The sequence below is a fragment of the Opisthorchis viverrini genome (genome assembly GCF_000715545.1).
Source record: "Opisthorchis viverrini unplaced genomic scaffold opera_v5_1, whole genome shotgun sequence".
NCBI lineage: Eukaryota > Metazoa > Platyhelminthes > Trematoda > Opisthorchiida > Opisthorchiidae > Opisthorchis > Opisthorchis viverrini.
In genome coordinates this window covers 7,822,617-7,829,742 of record NW_008751657.1, presented here as the reverse complement: position 1 = coordinate 7,829,742, position 7,126 = coordinate 7,822,617, and positions in this window count along the sequence as shown.

The following is a 7,126-nucleotide window of genomic DNA, read 5'->3' as shown; positions in this document are numbered from 1 at the left end:
TTTCGTTCCAGTACCTCCAAAGCCTTACTGGGTGCACGGAGAGAACAACCAATGAATGGAGATCGACTATGGCCTTGGGCTATCTGAAAGCCTTGACAAGATAAGCAGAATGCTGAAATCAGACAGAAGGTTGCAAGCCCATAGAATATATAGAGTTGTTCGTTTCTGAAAAACAGACCTCAGAAACTACCACTTTTGGTTAATACCCTGTGGGTTTTCTCAACGTTTACTCACTCCAGAAGAGACCAGTGGTGAAAAGGCACGCTACGGTCATCGCCACGATCGCGAAGCATCAATGCTGATGCTGATGTCATGATGTCGATGATGATAGAAGTAGACCTCATCTACAGCATTCTCGACTGACTCCACAAACCTCATTTACGTTTTACTTGTGTGATGGCTATGAGCGCGTCCCATTGCTTTTTTGTGTACCCCTAAGCGACATGAAAAAACTACTTTTGAAAACTTTGAAATCCCTGATTCGTCCCATGTAAATGAAGTTTTCATTTGTTCTCCATTTGCATCACTTTCATTGGCATTGGTTTTCCAAACCCACTGACTTTCAGACATCGATTTAAGGAATCGGACGTGTCGCAACATCCAACTGCGGGATAAGTCCCATGTTGTCGAGTGAAAAACTGTCTGTGAATCCGGAGGAAAACAAGTCACACAATTACATTTGTGCTTGCCGTGACACAAAAGGTCTGCTTGATCTAGAGATGCCACCTTGACGTGATGTCCCAGTTCCAGTCATGCAACGATGCCACGAGTTTCCATATGCAAATTTCGTTCCACAGAGTGAAGCCATATCAGGAAGACCAAAGAGAACAGTCAGACTAACGAAAGAACCACCACACTAGGAATAACCGTAAAACTAAGCGGTTTGGAACTCTGTAAGCCAACTCCCGTGGACGCGTGAAGGCCTGAGTTCTTCACTTCAAATGGTGCAAGGCAAAGCTGCCACCTTTCACTTCTTCTCTTCAACTGCGTCATTGATACGATTAGCGAAGATTCACCACAGGCTTCTAAAGCCTATGGGGTCGAGGTGCTCCGGAGGCATTCACTCACAAATATCGAGTACGCAGACGGCATAGCTCTTCACCAATCTGACGCCCTCGTAATGCTAACAATATCAGATAATCAAGTACTCTAAATTCTCTAAACAGTTCTGCCTCAAGGCTCGGTATGCGTTTCACGCCTGCAAAAAGTACAGTGCTGCTGCAAGACTGGGGGGCTCGAATCCCTACCTCATGATTGCGATTGAGATAGACGGATCTCTCTACCTGATCAGCTGCATTAGTCCCGGTGGTCCCCCGAAACATGACATTTCCAATCAGATTTGGAAGGCTAGGGCAACTTTCGTGAACCTGCATTACATGTAACGTTGATATGACATCAGCTTATCCGTCAATGGTCGAGTCTACAATGCTGCGGTGCACTTCATATTGTTATACGGGTCACAATCCTGGTAGCTGAACGCTGAGAACATCAAATGACTTTCAGTGTTCGACCATCGATGTCTTCGGAGCACTGCTCGAGTCCAGCGAGAACATCGGGTCAGTAATCCTCAAGCACGTTGAATGGTTTGCGCAAGAAATAACTCGACCACGATAGATAGACTGGTCACATACTGTAGGTTGCGCTGGCTTGACTACGTGTTCTGTATAGCAGCCAGCCGAGTTCCTCGAAAGGATCCTTTCGTACAACTACATGAAAAGTTGAATCGAGTCAAGAGAGATCAAGCAAAGGCTTAGCAGTGAAATACGAAAGTCTTTACTAGCAAACTTAGCTGCGCTGGTCACTGGCGTCCCCCTAGATAGAGATCCCGAGGCGAGGCATATCAACGCTTGGAAACAGTCAGACATGGCCCGGTTGCCCCCTCAATGGCGTTTGTGCATCCAAGCGATCGCCTTCAAATAGTGGCTCCCCTTTCAGTCTCCCCAATTAAAAGTCTAATGACAACCGCGTACTTAAGCATCGACTAGAACAACTACCACTTCCATTGCAAATCTACCTACTACAAACCCCTAAGTCATCGGTGAGCGAAACTGTAGCAGTTAGAACCAATGTGCGGCAAGTTCGCGGTTTCTTACAGTTGATAATGATGGTGATTACAGCCATAGATGACAAGCCGCGGGCAAACAGAAGAAGATGTCTGGGCACTACGTCTAACTGCCATGCAATCCGAAGGAAGCACGACAGCTTGGATACTTCCAGATTGCCTAAGCCTAGACAAGGGGTGTCAGGAGGTAGAGGTCGGGTTCGAACCACGGACCGGTTAGTAAATTCGCTCTCTAACCACTGAGTCATCTCGCCCCGCACTACGTCTGGGTAACACACCAATAGCACGACTGGTCCAACAAACTTTGCGAACCTTGCCCAACACAGGCTTATCACATCAGGACTAAGTTTGGCTAGGAAGAAACGGTTACGCTTCAGGTCCGATCGAGTGGAAGACAAATCACGTGGGATCCAGCCTGAAGGGTGACAAGAGCCAACAGCATCCAAGCTGAGTGTAGTTGTTTACATTTCACTGTGGTATTCAGTGATCCGGTCCACGATTTTCTCATATCTTGGGATGGAAAACAGACGTCTTATTGTTAGACAGAGATTGGAGACACCTGACGATAGTTGCTTCTTGCTCTAGCGATTCTGGTCTTTACGAATACATCAGACTACGTTTCAACTCTCCCCATCTTCTGCCACAGACAGAGTCTGTTATGATGGGAGATTTATAGAAAACCGTTCACACGAGCTACGGTGCGATCCATTTGTGCCCATGGTTGTTTGGGACAAGATGATCTCCAGGTCAGCCAAATGCGTCTTTAACAGTGGAACGTAGGCATGGATAGACGTGGGGCCGTCTGTCACCACCGTATGTGCACTGCGCGTGGAAAGAACGGGCCACCGAGTTCAGTGCTTACGTTCGTGTGCGGAATTAGTGTTAGGGCTCCTCGTTTAGTGTGACCCTGATGAACCGCCGGATTCGGGGATACGCTTATTGGAAAGCACGCTGATACCCTATGAGCTAAATGGGTCGACATCGATACTTTCAACCCTAGTCAGGCAACAAGAGCGCGTGACCGGCTGCTCGTAGACATCCGACTAACCAGGATTTTGCTGTTTGGAGGTGAAAAAGATACTGTTTCATGCTTGCACCAATGTTTTGGCACATTAGGATCGTACACCGCAGAGGAATACAGTGATCCGGAACAGTAGGCATGGTAAGTAGTGCAGCCATATATTTGGAGGTACGTATATGAAGTGCATGTTGTGCGGAGAGCAGCAGCTCTATACACCTTAACATCAAGTCTATCGCAACACCGTGTCGCGAGACGGCTACGGACCACACGGGGCGCGCCTTGATTGGCCAGAATGGGAGCCAACCAGGGTCAAGTATATCCAGCTCTGCCTTTCTCACACTTACACGAATATTTCACCCTAACCATGTGGGAAATTCCGCGAAGCAGCTCTTAACAAAGTTGTAGCAATTTCAGTTCATATTCATTATGGATTGTATCAAGCTACCGTGCCTTCTGATATACGGTAGTGGGGTGAACTTCGAGCCCATGCACGACATTGGTGTCGCACATCCGTCCACTTAACACAACGCACATGAACGCCTAAGACCTAGACTTTTCGCTTCCAGAAGAGTGGGAATCTAGAGTCCCATAATGATAAGCATCCATGGAGGAGTTTGTAGTCAATGTGAGAGTGGACTTGGCATTTTACAACGGTGAGGGAAAGACGGGAGCTAGAGTACCACATGGATGAACAATTCAGGTCAAACTAAATGTTGGCTAGAGTGAAAGCGGATTGGCTAGCCCCGTACGTGTGGGCTCTTTTATTATTGTCAGCCAGTAGAAAGAGGGATCCATGAGTGATCGATCAGTGACATTGTTGTTGTGTAGCAAGGACATCAAGGGGCCGAGCTAAATACCCTGGATAACTCCGCTGTTAGTGAGAGGTGGTAAGGAGGAGAGATTCCCAATTCTGGTGACCCCGGTTCTCTCAAATGAGGAAGAAATGAGCCAATGCAGGAGCGGGCCACTAATCCCTGTATACTGTTATTTTTGAGGAATGCACCGTGGGGGCTGGAACAAACGCCTTGCGAGTATCAAGATAGATACGAATAACACAAAGTTCGGCATCTTACACAAACAGAATATGATTGAGTAAATCGGCCTGGCTCGTGTTAGCTGACCGTCATGTTACAAGCCCGTGCCGGCGAGTGTTAAGGGTCTTAGGGGAGAGCAGCTTATCTATGGTAGGGAATTCGCTCTAGGGTACGGGAGAGTAAACAGGTATGGCGAACGTCACAATAGCAGTTCGTGGACACGACTTATAGTAAGGAACAGTGGTGGAGTGCTTCCACTGACTTGAAACTGTGCCAGTGGCGAAGAAAATATTGAAAAGACTGAGGATGACGGAGGGGATACCCAGGCTACCGGCTTTTAGGGTGGGAGAACGGATTTTATCGCTGCTTCAGAAGTTGGAATCTCTAAGGCGGACAAGTGAAGAATTTAAGTCAAATAGTGCACCTGAGTGTACAGAGAGTGGGGTTTGTGTTGCCCATAGATATGGACATAATGGAACCACGCGGGGTGCAATGAGTAGAAAGGGTCAATGCGGAAGGAACATAGGGGCTTGCGAAATAATAGTTTATGTTTTCTACGATGTCGGCAGGATTGGAGAGGGGCTCCCCTTAAGCTGCTACTACACTTATACTTGGAGAAGCAAAGCCTGTGAAAAAGGCACCTAAACTTCTTAGATTGAAGAGCAAAGACCTACGGCGGTAGACTCCTTGGAATTTCCATGAGCTTATTTACCAATGGTAATCTCAATCGTAAGTTTGTAAATTAGAATAAGGGGGGATTTCATGGGCTTTACGGAAGAGCCAACAATACTTCCCTAGTTTATGGCCCAGAGCGGACAATCAGCCAGACGATCGACAACAAAAAACACTTGAAGCTTGTGCGGGCGCAACTAGACATATTGATGATAGTACATTACCGTAAAGAATGTTGACCATGGTCTAGATGTCACGAGAGAGAAAGTACTTGTCACATGCCTTGCGGAGCAACGGAGTACCGAAGGCCTCATTGATATCATTTGAGAGGATGAAGGAACTTAATGAGGAAGGGTAGGAGAAAGGTTATAACTTGTCCAGCTGCTGGGTACAATACAATGGTCGCCACCGGGGAACTTCGGGCCTGCAGCGACGGTGGAGCACATAACCGTTGAAAAAGGTTTAGGTTCAGGGTGTGATGACTGCATGTGGGGTGATTTACAAACTCATATCAGCCTTAAACAGCAATTTAGGCAAGCAGAGGCGGGAGGCACACGGAGAACTTTCGTTGAATACAGGGGATCTCAGGAAGGTTTAAATTACCGACAATTTACTCGTTTGGGTGAGGTGAAGCATGGGTGTACGAAAGCAGCGTGGATAGTCGGTTAATCGGGAGAGTGTGGAGGGGGCACGCATAAACACCCGAGGGGGAACGGTGACTTAGTTCGAAAGACAGAAAGCCAGAGTCAGAAGTGTCTGACAGTAGTAGATCGTCAGTAATGGAGGCGCCTTTCCGCTCTGGAGTATATGAGGCAGCCACCACTGTGACGGTGGGAAATATTGGATCGGGGATAGTGTACACCGGAAAAGGAATGAGCGCACCAGGCGTGCCAGGAGAGAGCTACGTTTAACTGAGTGGGTCGGACAAGCTTAAGGGGACGTTGCTTGGATGCAGTGCCCTTGAGGACAGAGAGCAGGTATTGATTAGAACGATGGAAATATTGTTAGTGGGATCAGGGGTAAGTCGGGTAGCTAGTAAAAATTTGGTAATCCCGGGGAATGGAAAAGAGGTAGATGAATCAGGAATGCTCAAATTGGTGGATAAGGTAGGTCCAGGTAAGGGTACGTCAGTGGGGATGGCGTTAACGATAGCGGAGGTCCGTGGACTACGAGTAACAGGCTTGGCAGAATAATCGTAAATAACAATTGTACCAGTGTCATCAGGCGATGGTGACGCATGTGGCAGCAGTAGCGGAATAAAAGTGGCGCACGATGTATAAGTTGGCTCAGTATTCCGGTGAGAAGAGATAAGAGGGTATGGGAGGGACACTAAGAGGACAGGAGGATATGTCTTGTAATGCCTCCAGGTCCGGATCGCGGTGTGCAAAAGCTATGAATAGTCAAACTAGGATGATTGGAGGAGATTATAAAAGAGACTTATAGTATCCAGGAAGTCACAGGTGTAATCAAACTGTCTGAGGGGTGGAAGGTGAAAAGACCGTTTCGAATTCTTGAGCAACGAGCACCAAGGTTAGCAACCAAACCGGCAAAACTCCGAACGAATGGCTACGCAAATGTGCTGTACTATAAAAAATGAAAGTAGTTGCACGGAATACAAAATTACAAACCTCAACGGTTTTCGACAAACGGTGAGGTACTCCAAAAGGCAAGCAAGGCCGATATGGATCAACAGTCAACGCGTGAACGAAACCGCGTCTCAAACTCATGAATTAAAACAATATATAGCTGCCCAAGGATTTGGTACAAAAATAGTATAACCAGAGCGGTAAAAACGATTTGCGTGGTAAGAAAAACGGAGAATATAGATATCTTGTAAAACTGAAATAGGGTTCAATTCCACCAGTCCAAAAAAGGGCGGTCCAATTTGAATTGTAACCGGGAAGGCAGTCATTCAAGATTGGAGGCAATTTTAAATATATATGAAGTTGCAACATCGCCGGCCAAAATTCCTCCGGCGGTCAGTAAGCGAACAGGTAAGTTATTAGGAGAGCTCTAGCCTACAAGCATGCGACGTTAGCCACCGACCTGAATGGTCCGAGTCCACTCCTGCCACAAAGGCCGGTTTCAACGGTACACGCGCCTACCCACGATATCACGCTGAACTAAAACCCGGCTGTTCTAATACGTCTATCAAGAAGCATCCCTAAACCTGCGTACCCCCTTGTTAGTCCTCCCCTTTCAGCAAACATAGGCTCCTAACATCGCGCTTGATGACACCGGAGCTAGTGCGGAGGGAAACCGTTCTGACGAGGCCGTTTGCATCCGTTTGACATTCTTTGACAATACCCAGCGGCCACCTTCCTCTAGAGAGATGTT